Raw genomic sequence first — 19,977 nt, 5'->3', positions numbered from 1 at the left:
AAATAGGTAACAAGAATAGAAACGGAATTTCTTATATTAAAATGTCACCCTATACACAGTCCTAAGGAAAGAGATTTTGCTTTTCTATCTTCTCTTTCTATCCCCTTTCCTTCCCCTAGTGCCACTTGATTGACAAAGAGATGTGGAATGGGACTCAAGGAGAGTTTAGATGATAAAGGGGATTATTTCCCAGATCCACTTATACTCTAATCCTACAGGTAATTCCCCTAAAGGTCCACATTTGAATAAGACGGATTCTTACATGACTGCTTTCCTAAATAGCAGTTATGAGGGGCTCTCAGTCTAGTTATTCATAAACATCAGCCCAAGAGCTTACTCTTTATTGTCCCACTATGCTTAAGAATCTCTTGCCTTTGGAATTGCTGTGAGGAGGTCAATATCTCTGAAAAAGAGCTAAATATGCTCCAAACCTTTCACCAGCAGCCGTCAGAATACTTCAGGGCCAGTTTTATAGCAAAGCAATGAAGCATACTTTAGAAACTTACTTTAGAAATAAATTCCCATCTCTATAAACTCAGTGCAAATTCTGAGCTCTCACTAATTTAGCAGTAAGATATAAATTGGTTCCCAGGTGTTCAACTGTAGAAAAACGTAAACATTCTCCTACTTTATTTACTAGGGGAACACATATCTAAAATAATCATTCTCTGGGTCAAACTTCAAGTCAAAATTTTATCTCTAGTTTTATAATTACATTTCCTGAGTATTCTAGTTTCCTTTATATTTAACCTTCAGAACAAACCAGATTCTATGCACATGACTTGAATGACACTACAAAATGGAACAGTTAGGAAAAGGTCTAGGAAGGGCTACCAAAAATCTGAATTAATTATGATCTCATTACTTCCAAGCCCCTTTCTGAACACCCTTTCTGCTAGAAGAACACTTCGGGCTATATCAAATTTAGCATCACACCTGCAGCATATATGCTCTGCATCCTCCCACTCTTACTTCTTGACTAACCAGTTTTTTTGAAGTATCATCTACATGCTCTTCTATGTGATTTTCTTCCATGATTACTCATCTGCTTAATCGGTGGGGGAAGTAATCTCAACTGAATAGATTAGACCTGGGTTCTCGAGATTTATTTTCTAAGGGTGTGGACCAACCCTGCATCTAGCAAAATGATAGCCCAAGTCATCTCTCTTTGATCTCTCTGCTCCTTGGTTCCATCTGTAAATGATGATGATGATAGTATCTACTCATAAGGTTGTCTGGAGGATGACATGAGATATCTGTAGAGCCACAAGAGAAGTGCTCTGCAATTGAGTCCGTGTTCAATGATTGATAGCTATGATTATCTCATTATTAGGAATTCTTATAAGACCCTCATATTTTCTTCATATCACACATTGTGTTATTAAATATAAATCTTAATTCGGTTCCCCTATTTCTCCAACTGATTCCTTATGGCACATCCTTCCCATGAGATGCAGGCAGAATCCAATCCATCGAGAGTATTTTCATGTTTCCCGGACGTCGTCCTGGGTTTCTGAACAGCACAGAGGGATGCTGAACTGGGGAATGAAACCACACCCGGGCTGTGGAGTTGATAAAAGAGCTGGATCATGAAAATATTTCTCTTAGGGCTAGGTTTGGCAACCCTCTGTTTAAATTTAAAACACCATGAATTTGGGGCCTAGTAAATTGACAGTGTTCTTTGAAATCAAAAGAAGTTAACATGACAAAGAATGTGCCAGAGTCAGGATACACACATGCCTGAAATTATTTCAAGTCAGCTTTATTTCAGCATTTTTTTCTCTTTGAAAGATGAAAACCATGAAAACCACTCCAAGCCTCAGTGGTGTCCTTTCCCAGGACTCTGCATGTCTTACATTTCTAGCAGTGATGCTTCTTCAGCCAGTGCTTCTAAAGGCAGATGCGCCAAGTCACTCGGGGCTCGCATCCCCAGCACTTTGCTATCTGACCTCCATTAACTTCCAGGAGATACAGTATACATTAGCACCAGGACTTATGATCAATTTTGTTTTCTTTCTGACTTTATTAATTTCCTGAGACACTAAACCCTCCCTGAAGGAGGAAACTGTAGCCTAACAGCGAGTCTGGAGAAACAACTGCTGTTTCTCTGTGAAATGCATTCCTGTAGCACATCCATCACCCAGATACCTCTCACAGCCTTACTTGAGTGAGACCCCTTCCTAGAGCTCCCAAGAGCACTCAACAGAGGTGGGAAGGTGAGCTCTCGATAACCAAGGAGCCCTCCCTGGCACTGGCTTTCTCCTCCCTACAGTCCCCTGTGTGAATGAAGCAGCAACATTCTAAGGGCTGTATCTCATAGTGCCACTGACAGGTGTTTATAGAGCTCAGCTAAGTGAAGAAGACACCTTAATATTGAACATAGATGAAGTAAATGTCATTTGAAAGTTTTCTCTTTATTTAGGCCAGTTTGGCTTTTTCCTGGTACCTGCTGTTACTGTAGCTTTTCCAGTAAGTGGTGGGAAGAGAGTGCATAAATAAGTTTTCAACACAAGAAGTGATGTCGTAGTATTTGAGAAGAAACTAATGTTTTGAGATATTAGAAATAAAGATAAAGATCCAACCAGATCTGACCTCATATTAAACCTGCGTTATAATACATCGTAATAGTTTACTGAGAATAAGCATAAACTCTTTTCTTGCTAAGTTGCTGATGAGTAAAGCAGCTATGTTTATTCATTTAATCAACAAAAATTTATTAAGTGCCTACTCATACAGGCATTCTGCCAGGCAAGGGATATATACAGGCAGAAAGATATGAAGTCATTGTCTCTGTCTCAAGAGAAATTCGGGTAAATAGATCTGAATAACTGAAAGTCAAGGATGAATGCGAAGTGCTTGAGACAGCCTAAGATTGTAGAAACATATTTTGCTACAGATACCAGAAGTCAGGAAAAACCCTGTCTAAAATTCAACTTTCTCTAAAGCTTGTGTGACAAATCACCGATTTTATTCGTCTTTAAGGGACACCCTCAAGCCTACGTTGGGATCCATCTTCACAACCCTTGGCTGTCTTCTCATACGTTTGGGTCATGCAATAGCTCTCACATTTTAATGTGAGTTGAAGGCACCTGGGAAATTGTTAAAAATGAGATTCATGAGTTCTCACTCCAAGAACTTCTGCTCCAGGTTTGGAGCAGAGCCTGGGAAACCTCGTTAATTTTATGAATAAGCTTTTCTGATAATTCTGCTAAAAATGGTTCTCAGACTGCGCTTTGAGCTACAGTATCAGAGCACTGAAATTTCTGTTTGTCTGTTTCACTAAGGACTGGTTCTTAGACCTTTACAATTTCAATCTTTAGAGCATAAAACTCGTTACATATCTGTTTACTGAAGTTGTTTGCTTCTACACTTAAACTCAAGAAAGGTGTGCTGAGAATCAGAAGTATATGATTTGCACATGAGTGGGAATGGATAGGTGAGGAGTTCTTGGCCTCAACTTAAGAATTCTCATGTCTCTGTGAAGAAAATCCAAATTGCATTCCTCACACACACCAACCCTCCTTCAGGGGTACAGGCCTGTGGTGCCTGTTAAAACAGTGTGCAGGGATGGGCTCTATGAGGTGTTTACAAAATCAAGTCTTTCCCTGAGGCCCATGGACAGTCAAGGCAAACAGATAAGCTCTATAGGTATAGCTAAGCCCTTTGGTAAAGAAAACGACCCTGGATATTCTCTTGTGGGAACTTTTACTTGTGAATTTGAACCAAGAAAAATGCTAATGCAAACCCCCCAAAATAATTTAGACCTGGCTAGGTCCCTGGTACAATTTCCTCTACAAGAAAAATGTTATTCCCAGAGTCTAGTTAGGCAGGGCTAATCTAGGCATTTCTGAGTTCAGGGACCAGAGAGTGAAGAGAGCTTTAAAAAGCCCTCCAGCTTTGGGGTTAACCCAAACAAAAACCTGTAGCCTTAGTTATTTATATGGCTACTCCCCTTCCTAGGTTTAGCCTTCTTCCTCTTCTTTTCTTCTTTTAACTCCTTCCTTCTCCCCAACCCCACTTTAAAATCCTTCTGTTAATATAAAAAGTCTAAATATAATTTATTTAAAAAATTAGAAATACTAAATTTAGTCCTTTTGAAAATACTACTTGTAGAACTTTTCCAAGGGCATGTTGGAAAACAACTTCCTCTGAACAGGGTCCCCTCTGGAAAAAGAGTAACAGTAAGAAAAAGACAATAGGTTTTGAGCCATTTTAAGTACATAACTTGTTCTCAATGATGTGAATGAATGAAGGTTCACAGTTCAAGTAAGAGGGAGTAATAAATTCTCATAATGATTGCAGCCTTCCAGTTTAGTTCAGCATTTATCTTTTTTTTTGAGGAGCAGAAGGTATTTTATACTAAATTCAAAGGGTTATTTGTCAAAATATACAAAAGTTTAAAAACCTAACAAGAAAAAATTGAACTTTATAAAAAGGGCAGTTAATCCTTATGTTTTGAGGTAAGTAACACTAAATGACTGTTTTTGAATTAGGAGATTCCATTTAAGAAGAAACATTTTCTCTTCTGTGTTGGGTGAATTGTGTCCCTGCAAAAGATTTTGAAGTCCTAACCCCCAGTACCTGTGAATGTGATCTTTTTTGGGAACAGGGTCTTTGCAGGATGCCAGTTATAGTGGATTAGAGTTTACCCTCAAGTTAAAGTCATGAGGGTAGACTCTTATTCAGTATAACTGGCATCCTTACATAAAGGAGAAATTTGGATACAGGCATATGTGTGCACGTCAGAAGAATGCCATGTAAAGACGAAGGCAGTGGCCAGGTGCAGTGGCTCATGACTGTAATCCCAGAACTTGGGGAGTCTGAGGCGGGCGGACTACTTGAGGCCAGGAGTTAGAGACCAGTTTGGCCCACACGGTGAAACCCCATCTCTACTAAAAATACAAAAAATCAGCCGGGCGTGGTGGCACATGCCTGTAATCAGGAGGCTGAGGCACAAGAATCACTTGAACCCAGGAAGGGGAAGTTGCAGTGAACCAAGATGGCACCACTGCACTCCAGTCTGGGTGACAGAGCCAGACTGTGTCAAAGAAACAGAGCAAGACTGTGTCAAGGAAAAAAAAAAAGATGAAGGCAGTGATGCATTCACAAGATGAGGAAAGCCAAAACGTAACAGCAAACCACCAGAAGCTAAGACAGGCATAGAAGAGATTCTCCCAAACAGCCCTCAGAAGGAGCCAACGCTGCTGACATTTTGAAATTGAAATTATGTTGTGTAAGCCACCAAGTTGTGGTACTTTGTAACGGCAGCCCCCGAAAACAAATACATTTAGCTAGGCACAGCATCTTCTTTCTCAAAACCCATGATTGCCGAGATGCTGATGATTTCATCTGCATTGGAACTTTCATGAGAACTGACATTAAAGAAAGGGGCAGCTGCACAATGTGTGTGCAAAGCCTTGGGAGAAACCCCTGCATGCCATGAGGCTGCTGGGCTCCACATCTCTCCTGACCCTACTCAAGCTCCCTCATCCTGGTTGTTTTGCTACAGCTCACTGGCTTTGCACCAATCACTGTTTAGTTCTGGGGTCATTCTTCTCTGCAGGTGGTCAGATCCTTGACCAGCCCTCTGGGACTAGGATTTCTATTCTTGTTTCCCTTTGCTCATCTTCCAAGAAGAGTCTTTGCATATCCTGACAAAATCTTGGATTGAGAAGTAAGATTTTTACTTACGGTGACCAGTTCTGCCTCTGAGAGGTGGGAACCATGTAATATTGGAGAACTCATTTCATATCTCTGAGTAAGTTTTTCCATTTATGAAATGGGTAAAGTGCTATAAATTTTCTCATAGTCTTCCTGTAATAACACAAGTTATGGTAATTTATACACTACACAGCATTTTCCCAAGTGTGTGTCTATAGTCTTATAACATGGCATATTTTGTGTTTGTGTAGGTGTTGCACTAACTTACACAAGAGAATTGTTGTGTCTGGGGAACAGTAGCGTAAAAATCACAGATTCTCAGAGGCTAGCCACTTAAAATTTGCATTAAAAATAGTAACAAATAAATTAGATGCCAAACTAAATTTGCAATCTTACTAATTGGTAGTCTCTAAGGAAAGGGAAACACATACATCAGAAAAGTAGGAGAAAAAAATAATGAGCTTTCTTACAAAGATCTAAGTACTTGCTTAGGGATAGTAAATGTTTCCCCAGGCCGAGTTCCCATATCCCAAAAAAGAGCCTGGTATCTGGAAAAATACATTGATGATGTAATAAGCACCCTTCCCAGAGGAAGCACCTTCTACAAGGGAAACATGGGCTTCTAGATGCAACCAACGACTCTGAGCTGTGTGGCTCTGGCCTGTTTTTCTCATTACATCAGTTTTCCATTAATGAGTCGAAGATCCTGCTTTTTCTCTAAGATATTTTACAGAAATACTGGAAAGTGACATAAATTTTGTAAAATTATCTGAGACGCTAAAAAGTAAAGTAACTAAAATTCAACAAATGATTTTCTGGGTTAATTTATCTATATTGTCTAAACAGTTAAGATACTTGTGGCAATCACTACACAGATATATTTAACCCAGCAGGGTTCTTCATCTCTGTCTTAACCATATGTGTTTCATCAATATGCATCCATCTGCCCAAATACTTACTGAATAGAGCAGCTAAAGATCGTACAGTTTAGAGATGGAACGAAACACGAGTTCAAAGGAAAACTTACTAAGGCTGTAGGTTGTGGATAATATTGCACATCCAGACAGCTAAGAATGTATGCACTTTTTTTTCTACAAAGTGCACTTTAGACCTGGGAAGCCTTGGAAATGAACAACTCCAATTCTCTAACATCACTCTTCCCTTAGGTTGGACCTTCTTAAACTTGCTATCAGCACTTTAGTCATATGCTGTATTATTTGAGAATAGATTAATCAGACTCCAACAAACACCTGATCTGAACTACAAAATGTTCAGATGAGGGAAAGACAGATAACGAATACTTGGTTGGCAGGGGTTTGTGAGGGAAGAGTTTGTCTTTTACACTCTAGGATGGTAGGACACGGGGAAAAGACAGTGTCTGACAGAGCTGCCAAGCAAGGGTTTGGACCCAAGTGAGAATGTTTATTTGGGCTTTGGGCTGCCTCCCAGAACATTATTACCTAATAATTTGGACTGGTTTTTCCATACTCCTCATGGTCCTAGTGCTTGATAAGGGAACTTGGAGGGGACAAATTCTTCTTTCATAGGCCAATCCTCATTCAAACCCATAGTGTTTCACATATAATATTGAGGTTACTTATATATTAAACACAGCTCAAGCTCACAGGATAACTGATGAGTGCTGCTCTCAGCTGATAAATGAAAGTACTGTTAAATGTGGTTATTCACTAACAATTTCCATCTGGCAACACTCACAGCCACGTGTCTGACCATGGGTCAGAGGTGAAAGGGAGGCAGCAGTTCACTAAAGGCATTGTTTTCATTGGCTCATAATTAAAGACTCGAGAAATTGCTCATTGGCAACCAGTGGGCTCCTTGGGCACTTGTGAATCTCTTCCCCAGGCAATGATGAAGTGGGAGTGGGTTCAATGGTATGCTGAAGCATTCCAGACATGAATCCAAGCATTGTCTCTGAGGACCTCTGCATGTAGGCCCAGCTGGACAATGCAAAAGAAGCTGGCAGGGCAGAGCAAACTCCAAGTACATGAGTGGACTTGGGTGATGAGATTGCACAGGAAGACATTTAAATCCCAAGCAGTTGTATGGACCTTTGTTTGGCATGGGTCCATTAACATTGCCATGGCAGTGATTCAAATATTTGTGGCAGGATCTGAGAGTGGGGGTGAGGGACTGACTCGCTGGCTGATGGGTGGACATACAGCTCTCCAGAGCTCCTCTAAACTCCCTGAAATCTTACAGCAGATCATTTCTATTGTTTTCATTCATGGGTTGGGGCTAGGGCTGCAAATAGAAAAGAAGTCCTCTGTAGGCCATAGTTTTAGCACTACACCTCTCACCAGTTGTCCTCTTATATTTCTCCTCTATACGCCCATCGTAATAGTAGCCTACTGTTTACAGAGAATAATATTCTCACTTAAACGTGAAAAACATTTGTTACAAACTATAGGTAGGTAACCACACCATCAAATCCAGCTAGACTCAACAGGATTTTGTGTTTGAATCCCTTAGTTCTCCTCTGAGTATACCACCACTTCCTCATTCTGGTTCATGAAGAAATTTTATCTTCTTCCTGCAATCCAGTTTCTATCAAAGTCACCTAAAACTAAATTGGGTAGTTTGCCTGAATATCAATGGCCGGGAGCAAAAATAGCTGTCCTGGGTACTTTCTAATAGGGGAAACTCCCTCCTGGGTACTTTCTAATAGGGGAAACTCCCCTATTTGTGGCTACCAACTCTTGCCTTTTCTTCATATTCTTCTAGACAATCCTAATCAGGATCAATCATCACTCTCTCTGATTCTGTTTTTTCAAATTTAACTTCCAAATCTTAACCTTTATCACATCCTACCAGCTTTTAACAGTTTCTACCTGCTTCCTCTAGATAACCCAATTCATATACCGCCCAAGTAGAAACTTGGAAAATCAAACCTAAGTCAAGGCAAAACATCTCTCTAGACAAATTTAGTAGCCACATTTAAAAAATCATAATATTAGGCCGGGCGCCGTGGCTCAAGCCTGTAATCCCAGCACTTTGGGAGGCCGAGACGAGCGGATCACGAGGTCAGGAGATCGAGACCATCCTGGCTAACACGGTGAAACCTCGTCTCTACTAAAAATACAAAAAAAAAACTAGCCGGGCGAGGTGACGGGCGCCTGTAGTCACAGCTACTTGGGAGGCTGAGGCAGGAGAATGGCGTAAATCCGGGAGGCGGAGCTTGCAGTGGGCTGAGATCCGGCCACTGCACTCCAGCCCAGGCGACAAAGCGAGACTCCGCCTCAAAAAAAAAAAAAAAAAAAAACATAATATTTTAGGAAATAGCATCTACAACAAAACGTATTTTCCATTGCCAGTAAAACTAATGGGCTTCCTACAAGGGTAAGGAGAATAGCTGTTGAGAATGAGAACAAGGACAGTTATAATAATCGTCATTTGTTGAGCTTTCACTATATGCCAGGAACAGTTTTAAGTACTTCAGATGAATTATTTAATTTAATTTCATAGCTAAATGTGGAAGTCATGACTATCATCCTGATTTTCAGATAATAAAAATACATTTTTTGTGTGTGTGCTTCCCAAAGCCAGAAAGTGGTGAAATGATTCGAACCCTACATGGCAGGAATTTTTTAGAAACTTCTGCTTATAGTGAAAATGCCTGTTTCCAATTCTAATTTATGTCATCAGATATTTGATTCAGTAGTTTGGTGCCAACAATCTACAAGAAGCATACTTAATGGAATGTGGAAGAATGACAGATGTTTACATATGTCTTTTCACTGACATGAAGGGTTCAAGACAGGAGATCATGAGGAGCCAAAGTTGAATACAGCTTCTCTCTGCTCGTCTGCACTCAAATCCTTCTGTGTACCAAGGCCAGTGGAAAAGTCCCTTGACTTTTCTATATGCAGGTTCTCTGTTTCAAATCAGAGACAACCAGACTACCTTCCATCTGAACAGAGTAACCAAACACAGGAGCTCTGGGGCCAGATGCCATAGCAAGGTGACCTTCTCAGTTGATACAATGCATGTAAAGAGACTCCTTTGCTTTAATACTGTTTTTGGATTGCATTTTTTTTTTTTTTTTTTTGAGATGAAGTCTCACTCTGTTGCCCAGGCTGGAATGCAATGGTACAATCTCGGCTCACTGCAACCTCTCTGTCTCTCAGGTTCAAGCAATTCTCCTGTCTCAGCCTCCCAAGTAGCTGGGATTACAGGTGTGAGCCACCACACCTGGCTAATTTTACATTTTTAGTAGAGATGGGGTTTCACTATGTTGGCCAGGATGGTCTTGAACTCCCGACCTCAGGTGATTCACCTGCCTTGGCCTCCCAGAGTGTTGGGATTACAGGCATGAGCCACCGCACCCAGCCTGGATTGCTAATTCTTAAAAGACAAGGATATCAGTGCCTCTGCAGCCCGCACTACGTAGTATAGGTCCAGTAAAGGTTTATCAAATAAATAAATTACTTATCTTAATATATCCCATGTCAGAAAAATACCGTGTTGTCCAGGCTGGAATATTCCACATTTGGTTGGCACTTTTCAAGCAGGTGTTAAATTGGTGTCTTCAGAATGCTGAAAACCCTATGAAATTACATGCAAAACTTTTTTTATGAGTGTGTAAGAATTTTGGTGAGGTTCCTTAGTTTTCATCAGATTCTTTTTTCTTTTTTTGAGACAGCGTCTCACTCTGTCACCCAGGATAGAGTGCAATGGCAAGACCTGGGTTCACTGCAATCCCTGCCTTCTGGGTTCAAATGATTCTTGTGCCTCAGCCTCCTGAGTAGCTGGGATTACAGGTGCATACCACCAAGCCTGGCTAATGTTACTTTTGTATTTTTTGTAGAGACGGAGTTTTACCACGTTGCCCAGGCTAGTCTTGAACTCCTGGCCTCAAGTGATCCATCTGCCTTGGCCTCCCAAAGTGCTGGGATCACAGGCATGAACCATCATGCCTGGCTTTTCATCAGATTCTTTTCTTGAAAAAAATATTTAAAAATTACTGCTTCATGATTTACAAAGCAGCTACACTTCATTATCTTATTTGATCTATATGACAAAGCTATGAGAAAGACACTATAATAATTTTTAATTTATGGAAAAGACAATGTGAAACTGAGAAAGATGACACAGGTAGTAAATTAAAAATCCTGGTGTTTTAACTCCAGATTTCTGTTCTTATTTGCAGTATGTGTATATGCATATATGTGTGTGTGTAGGCATGTGTGTGTGTATATATAAAAGAAGAAATGGCAACAATGAAATGTTAAAGTAAATTCCACATTATTGATTAGAGGTTGGCTTCTTTTCCAGCTTAAGTTTCAAAGAATGGGATCATAGTTTTTCACTCCCTCTCAGCCTCCCTTCTCAGGGAACTTCTGGATATAACCTAGTTCCAATCTTCACTTCAAGCCCTGATGTCACCATAGACTGTCTAACCTAGCAGAGAAGTTTATGAACGAAGTTTACATCACCATTTTATTTTGAGCATTAACTTCTATATTTATGTAATAGAGTTAAAAATGCCACTTGCTCTGACCTGAATACATTTCTCTCTCCTTTTAAGGAAGCTAAAATATAAGTGATTTTGAATCGACTATCTTTCCTGGATGCTTTGCACTGCCTGACATCTGAGACTCATTTTCTCATCTGAAAACTGGGTGCCTTAGGACAAGATAATTTTGTGGATGGCTTTTAAAGTGCTGTATGATACTATTGTGTAAGAAGCCTGTGGGGGTGGCAGAAGGGGAAAGTATAAAAGGACAAAGCACAGTCACTTTTTAGTGTTCTGGAGTCAATACTTTCCATGACCTTCTTCCATTGGTGTTTGGGTTCATCCATTTTTTTCTCACCACCCTTCAGTGCTGATATCACCACCTCCTTCTATTTCTTTAGAAAGTGCATTAGTCAGGACTAAGGAGCTTCAAACACATGTGCTGGTGGAGTGAGCCAAGGGTTAAGAGTGTTTCATGCCTGCCTGTTGAGAATGAGAATTTGTTGGACTCTAATACTCCTTGGAAGCCAAGCCTCAGACTTTTTTTGTCCCTATTGACAAAAGGCAAACTGGAACTGCACTGGCATGTTCCCCTAGGGCTCTGGAGAGGGTGGGCCCGATGACCTGTGCTGGTCTTTCAACTCTCAGACCTGTGATTCTACAATTCCTCTTCATGGTGATGTCACTTGGGGATTAGCAAGTTCTCACTCAGCAAGTATAAATTAACTTTTTGAAGGCAGAATCTGACTTATCAAAAAGAAGAGAGGTTAGAGTCCAAGTCTGAGTCAGTGGACATTGTTTCCTGCACTTTGAGATCAGAGCTATTCTGTTGCACAACTCCAGGAGGCACCCATCCTATTGTGTTCTTCATTAAAGGCCCCCCCTTGGAGGCTAGCTTTAATACAGTATGATGGAAACAGTGCCCCCTGGAACTGAATGATGCTGGTGCCCTACCTGTGATTCCTCAAGAACCTTTATTTCATCACACAAATTTCATATAATCTGAAAATTGAAACGTGAAGATCACTGGGGTATTTTTTATCTTACTTCCCTTTATGAAATCTGGCAAAACCTCACCACATCAACATGTGTATGCTGGGACAAAAGTGTGACGGATAAAGAAGGAGAGGTTGAGAATAGGGGTGATAGGCAATTTATCAATTTAACAACAATCCATGATTAACACAGGAGGCAGAAAAATATACAAAGGACCATGCTATTTTACCAGGTATTCTGTCTGTGTATATTTGGCGAGAATCTCAGAAGTTGGAATTATTTCAGTCAGTTGTATCAGTGGGGTGGTTGTAAATGCTTTTAGGAGAAACCTATTTAATGAGTTTCTTTGTTCATGTGACCAGTTTGTCACACAATAACTACCATTCCTGGGCTGCTGACCAACAGTTGAGAACTTCCCAAACATTACTTCATTAGATCCTCCCTGTAGCCCTATGAGGTAAATGTTATTATCTCCATTTTATAAACAGAAAAGTGGATTTCAAAGAGGTTCCATAGCTTGTCAAAGGTCACACAACTTGAGTAGCGGTGTCAAAGGTCATGTGCAGGTCTGTCTGAATCCAGAGTTGTGCCATTACCAGAAGGCCAAACTGCTTCCTTTCTATTTTGGCATTATATTTTCTTGAGCAAATATAGCCATAACTGCTTGTCTTCATCTGTTTGGGCTGCTTTAACAATTTATCATAGACTGGGTAGCTTAGAAACAACAGAATTCATTTCTCCCAGTTCTAGGAACTGGGAAGTCTAAGATCAAGGCACCAGCAGGTTCAGTGTCTGATGAGGGACTGTTTCCTGGTTCACAGATGGTGCCTTCTCACTGTGTCATCATGTGGTAGAAGAGGCTGGCCTGCTCTGGGGTCTCTTTTATAAGGGTACTAATCCTAATCACAAGGGCTTTGTCCTCGTGATTGAATCACCTCCTAATACCATGACCTAATACCATCACCTACGGTCTCAAAAACATGAATTTCTGGGAGATATAAACATTCAAATTATAGCACTGCTCCTTTCCTTGCAATAGAGTAGTAGTTGTAGTAACAAAAAAAAATAATAATAATAGCAAGACATACGGGGCTTACTATGTATCAGGAACTGCCCTAAGCACTTGATAATTTATTAAGTAATTTATTCCTAGGAAAATCTCAAAATCTATGGTTGATGACAAGTCCCACTTACAGATGAACGAACTAAAACATGAAGAGTTTGAGTAACTTGCCCAGGTCACCCAGTCAGAAAGTGGTAGAGCTGGGAATGAAAGTCAAACAGTTGGGCTCCAAAGCCCTGTGCAGTTTTCAGTTCACCATTAGGTTAGAGTAACTTGTCATAGAATTAACTCACTCAAGGGAAACTCACTGTATTGTTCACACAGCATAAACAGTGTGTGAAGAGTTAACTCTCTAGGAGAGAAGAGTGCTAGGGAGTCAATGAATGAAATACCTAAAATCCTTGATTTGCACCATCCAGTTGCCTAACATACTCATTTTTAGTCAGGATCATGAAGCTCAGTGCAGCTACGGCTCCCTGCCTTTCCTTGGGGCTGCCTGTGGAAGTTCTGGGAGACGTGCAAGGATTCTTGCAGGTGCAGGCTCTTAGAGCTATATATCCTGCACCAAATAGGCAGCTAGTTTTAATCTTTCCATTCTCTTCTCACTTTTTAGTCATTGCTCTCCTTTTTCAAAAAAGGAAAATTAATTCTTTGGAATTCGTAGGAACCAGAGGGCTTTGAGTGTGCAATGTTTATGAATCTGCTCAGAGTGCTGGGAAATGAGGCTTCTTTTTTGCACATGAAGTCATATTTTAACCCAAACCAAAAGAAAAAAAGAGAAAGATTATTTGAGAGTCTGTGGGGATCAGAGCTGGGTATTGTGTTACAGAAATTTTCCATTTCAGACACAGACTACATACAGCAGTATGTGGGCCAAAAAAGGCCAAGAGAGACTCCAGGAGGGCTTGAAGAAATAACACCTCCTCCTTTAATCCTGAGGAGTGTGGCCAGGTTCTTGGGGAGGGCTGGGTGGAAGGTCTGGATCAGATCACACTTAGAGGTCTGTGATTAGAATGATGATAATTGTGGCATCGCAAGGCATAACTTCAGAGCGCTCCCTAGGATGCCCTTGGGCTAGGTACTTAACCCCTCTGTGCCCCAGTTTCCAATATCTGAAAATGGGATAAACACCTCAAAATTTACTGAGAGTGTAAAAACATTACACATATTGGCTCTACAATAATAATAATATGGTAATGCTAGTTATATAATTCAATAATACATATAGTTAGTATTTATTGAGACCTTACTATACATGAGCTATTGTGTTAAAGCTTCCTAAACATTATCTTCTTTAAACTTCACAACAGTCCTCTGAGATCAATTGTGTTGTTCTTCCATTACTGCAGTTTAGAAAAGTAAGTGACTGACTTAAGTTTATCACCTCAGGTAGTAGACTTGGATCTCAAATCTAAGTCTAGTCTGGCACCAAAACCCACGCAATGAACTAATAGCTAAGACGCTGGTCTGGTTCTCGGCTGAATGTGGCGGATGGAATTGGGCGGCATCCATTGTTGGATAAAATGTGTTCCTCTGACCCCTCATCCTCTCTTTTAGCAGTGCCCCTTTTAGGTTAACAAAGAAGTACCTATTTTGAGGAAATGTTGGGCTTGGGCTAATTACTCCGTAATACTTCTTATGTATACACATAAACTAAATGTGTATGCTTTTTCTCCTATTAAAAAAAATGTTGGGCTGGTTTTCCAGGTAAATAAACCAGTCTTGGTGTCTCTGGCTCAATTCTGAAATCGGTATTGCCTAAAGCAGTGGGTCTTATGGTGTGGTATCCCTGACCAGCATCACCTGGGAACTTGTTAGAGCTAAACATGCTCTTGCCCCACCCACATGTACTGAATCAGAAATTCTGGGTGTGTAGATCAGCAATCCTGTTTTAACAAGCCCTTGGAGTGATTCGAATGCAGCTAAAGTTTGAGAACCACTGGCCTCTGGGGTAGATAAAGGAGAGAGTTAAATCAGGAATAGAGGTCTAACTATGATTCTTAACAGCTGCTAGTGACTCATTCTCCCTAGTCATTCCCTTCTGAGTTTCTGTCCTTTTTAGGATGAAGGATTTGTTCGAGTCCCATCTTGTGTGATAAATTTCATCAACAATGTCAGTTCCTTTCTGAATCAATGCCGTGTATAAGGAGACTTTGAGCTTTATACACTCCCGTGTGTACCCATACCCACTTCTGCTTTTGGAACCACTTGCTCATTTCTCAGTGTGGATGATTAGCTTCAAATTACCTTCATGTCAGGAGAAAAAAAATTGAATAACACTGTAGTTCTAGGTGGAATGGAAGAATCACAAAGCTGGGATTAGTATCCAAATGTGTTTAGTTCTTCTTTTTTTTTTTTTTTTTTGAGACAGAGTGTTACTCAGGCTGGGGTGCAGTGGTGCGACCTCAGCTCACTGCAACCTCCACCTCCCGGGTTCAGGTGATTCTCCTCCTGCATCAGCCTCCCGAGTAGCTGGGACTATAGGCGCGCGCCACCACGCCCAGATAATTTTTGTATTTTTAGGAGAGACGGGGTTTCACTATGTTGGCCAGGATGGTCTCAAACACCTGACCTTGTGATCCACCCGCGTCGGCCTCCCAAAGTGCTCGGATTACAGGCTCGAGCCACCGCGCAACTGGCCCACTTAGTTCTAAAGGTTCCAAGCAGTGCTATGAATGAGCCAAGTAGCAACTTGGCCCCCTCCCCAAATTCTCATCTACAATTTATCACAAAGGATAAAACAACTAAAACTGAAAATGGAGAAAATTATTGCTTCAGTTTTTAAATCTAAGCTCTGACTCAAATTTTGCTTCTCAGCCTCACCAGTCCCACGTGGCTCTCGGCGGGGGGGCGGGGAAACTGTAGGCACATCACAGAAGCAAGAAAACAGAACACGTTTTCTGCCTTCTAGTTCACTCCCCAGAGGCCAGAGTAAGATGAGGCCCGCAGTCCAACACAAATCTGCATTTTAATAACCTGACTTTCAATAAAAAGCACTCCAACTTTGCTAGTTTGTTACAAAAGCCTCGTTTGTTGTCTGAAATGCTGCTTTTCCTAATTGAAAAATAGTAGAAAATTTTATTGGACTTTGACAGAAAATGGAAGCTATGGTTATTGATGGGACCTGTATTTAGTATCTTTGGAGTAGGACAATTTCTTTTATCTCAACAAAGATGCATTGACATTAAGTTCTGGTTTGAGGGGTCTTTGGATTCCAGTCCACATAAGGTAAAATAGGAATTTTAAAAATGTAAACATGGTTTCTGCTGATGGACAATGTCTGTGAATTTCAAGAGAGTTTTGCTCAGCACTTTATGTTGCTCTCTGATCTTATTTTAATTCATTGCGGACATACTGAGAGAATATCAGTCAGGAATATAGGTTAGCAACATGCACATGAAGGCAAGATGTATTATGTGCATTAAACTCTGACCTAGTGGAAGTGCAGATTGCCTAGCAATGTCTCCCCTGAAATGCTTTTGCACAAGTGTTGTGGCTACAGCCTGAATCCAATACAGAAGCATGAAGACACAGAAACTTCACATGGCTTTCTCTATTTGACAGGTACACTTAGATCTCTGCCCTTAAAGCCTCTTGTCCTACAAACTGCATATTGTTGCTATTATGAACCAACAATATTCCCAACGAACTCTTGATTGTCACCCAGTTATAGCCTGTTGATTAAGAATACAAAATTTGGAAAGAGAGAAACTCAAATCCAAAATCTGACTTCATCTCTTATAAGCTGTGTGCCCTCAGACAAATTACTTAATCTGAGATTTGTTTGGTCACTTATAAATAGGGGATACAAATTTCCACCTCATAGGGTTGCATGATGACTGATTTGGACAATGTCCAATGAGTAGGCATTTAGTAGGTGTTATATTATTTTGCTATCTTGAAACCATTTGGTGCAAAGAGTAACTTTACATGCTAAACATATATTCCTCACCGTGTGTGCATACTCACACACACAGAGGATATACATACATACATATGTGCGTATGTATATATACCTGTAAATATATATAAAATCTCGATGTTGTGGTCTAAATGTTGGTGTCTCTTCAAAATTTTTAAGTTGAAACTTAATCATCAACATGACAACATTAGGAGAAGGAGCCTTTGGGTAAGGCTGAAACTCTCATGAATAGGATTGGTACCCTTACAAAAGAGACCTCAGAGAGCTGGTTTACCCTTCCACCATGTGAGGACACAGTGAGAAGGCACCATCTATGAAACAGAAAGTGGCTCCCCACTTGATACCAAATCTGCTGGTGTCTTAATTGTGGCCTTCCCAGCCTCCAGAATGGTGAGAAGTAAGTGTTGTTCATAAGCTACCCAGTTTATGGTATTTTGTTAGAACAGCCTGAGTGGACTGACAATCGTTGAAAAAAAAAAGATATATCACTAGGATATTTATGCACATATATAATTACATTTTTACTCTAATCAGCTCTGAAGAGCAGTCATTTTTCTCCTTTCTTCCTTAAAATATCACAGTAAACTCTACTGATTGACTCCTGGTTTCCGGGATGATGCTTATAGGCTAAAGATGGCCTGGGCCCCACACTGACAGGACTCATTTGCAAAATATAGCTTGTTGCCTCTGTCTGTGCACCATCTAGTAGATGATAAAACCATCTTCATGGGTTTATCGTGGTTGTTGACTCACCCCTCCCATGGCTGCAGTCCTATGAAACATGTCAAGCCATAGGTTCTTCAAGCTATACTAACAGCAATATAGATGAACTTGAAATACTTTTGTTAGAAAATAACCGAATGAAAACTTGATGTTTCTAATAAACTCTGATTCTGACATTTATGTACTAACAGCAAAATAGATGCATTTGAAATATTTTTGTTAGAAAGTAAGCAAATGAAAACTTGATGTTTCTAGTAAACTCTGATTCTGACATTTAAACTACATGTACTGAAATGTCAAGTAATAAAATATTAATGTCAAAACATTAATTCTATTTAAGCTTTATAAATCAACTTGTTATTAAGGTGCTTCACAAATTGCACTAAAAAAAGTAGAGAGCCTATGAGAAAAGAAAATGACAGAATTTTAGAATTTAGTGGGATATCAGTACAGGCATTTCTGTCTTAAAATGCGCGCGCGCACACACACACACACGCACGCACACACACTTAGAAACTCCCACTGACTAGAGAAATGCGGAGAGAAGCATTAAGAACCAGAGCTCTGATGGTGGGGGATGGTGAAAAAATGCATGAAGTCATTTGCTCCACCCTGCCACAGTGAGATTATCCCCCATATGGTAGTTTATGTTTCTGTGGTTTGCTCAAGGCTTGAGTTAGTTTTGAGCAATTTTCTTCAGGGTGTTCTAAGCCAGTTTAAAATTATTTTGCGAACTATTCATTCTGTCACATGCCTTAGCAAAATCTACCACAATCTAATAAGCATCTGAATAGGTTCTCTGAGATGCAGCTCAGAGTCTCCTTTTCTTGAATTTCAACTTTCTAGCTCATTGCAGCAAAATCTCTTTACCCCCTTGGCATTTAAATTTTTCCTGGGCACTGAGGGATTTGACTCTGTCTTGCTACACAATCCACAATTGACTTTAAGATTCATGGGCTCTGTCTCCAAGTAGAGGTTTTATAAAATGTGTAGAACATAGGTGGTAATAAGTAATAAATAGGTCATCAAATGCTTGAAAGTTATAGCTCGTTTTGTTCTTTGCTTCATTTTTAATGGAGTCAGTGCAAGATATTTCTTGAGTGTTCATTATGTGAAAGGCATTGGGCTGTAGCTCTTTGGCTCTGGCTCCTGTACAAATCTTCCTCCCTGCTTGACTCCCTGGTGGTTACTATCTGTCTACATACACACACACACACACACACACACACACACACACACACACAGCATTGTCTCCTATCTGTTTTCTTTTTTCTTTTTTACATTTGGTATTTGTTTAGTGTTTTATTTGCTGAGATCACAGGTTGGCTTAGAACAATTTTCCCAAAACTTCCAGATGAAAATGATTACCTGCAGCATTTAAAAAACACAGTTTTGGGGCTCTTTCTCCGGCATATATGGTTCAATAGGGCAGAGAAAAGAACTGGGGAATATATATATATATATATATTTTTTTTTTTTTGGAGACAGAGTCTCACACTCTGTCGCTCAGGCTGGAGTGCAATGGTGCAATCTTGGCTCACTGCAACCTCACAGGTTCTAGTGATTCTCATGCCTCAGCCTCCTGAGTAGCTGGGATTACAGGCGTGCACAACCACGCCTGGATAATTTTTGTATTTTTAGTAAAGATGAGGTTTCACCATGTTGCCCAGGTTGATCTTGAACTCCTGGCCTCCAGAGATCTGCCCGCCTTGGCCTCTCGAAGGGCTGGGATTACGGGCGTGAGTCATCACACCCGGCCCCCGGGGTATTTTATTTTTAGATTTCTCATATGTGAGTCTTTTCAACAGGTAAGTTTAGGAAACACTGGAGTAGAAGATGATCTCTCAGATTACTTCCAACTTTCATACACACACTTCAGACCAATCTTTAAGGTCTTGATTGAGAAATTACATCAACTTTCTCCTTTAACCTCTGGCCCTGAGATGCTCTCACTTCCGAAACTTCCATTGCAACCATGTGTATTGTTCAGCAGTTATTCATGAACTAACTTGCAGAATTTCTTTGGTGACTCAGGCTTTTATTTAAATTTTTAATTTTATTTAGTGTTTTGAACTTTTAAAACATGCCTACTGAGACTTTGGTAGACTTCTCAAGAGAAGGGGAAATGTTTTATATTTC

At 40.3% G+C, this 19,977-nt stretch overlaps 1 long non-coding RNA gene across 1 annotated transcript in view; it reads right to left on the bottom strand.

The window, feature by feature from the left end:
* LOC108535986 (uncharacterized) overlaps nucleotides 1-19,977 on the bottom strand; it is a 105,638-nt gene that overhangs the window by 68,082 nt on the left and 17,579 nt on the right. The gene's annotated exons all lie outside the window — the stretch shown is intronic.

This window comes from Rhinopithecus bieti, unplaced genomic scaffold, assembly GCF_001698545.2.
Source record: "Rhinopithecus bieti isolate Rb0 unplaced genomic scaffold, ASM169854v2 scaffold_777, whole genome shotgun sequence".
NCBI classification, from domain to species: domain Eukaryota; kingdom Metazoa; phylum Chordata; class Mammalia; order Primates; family Cercopithecidae; genus Rhinopithecus; species Rhinopithecus bieti.
The sequence above is the reverse complement of the archived record's forward strand: the minus strand, read 5'-3'. Positions and strand labels throughout refer to the sequence as shown.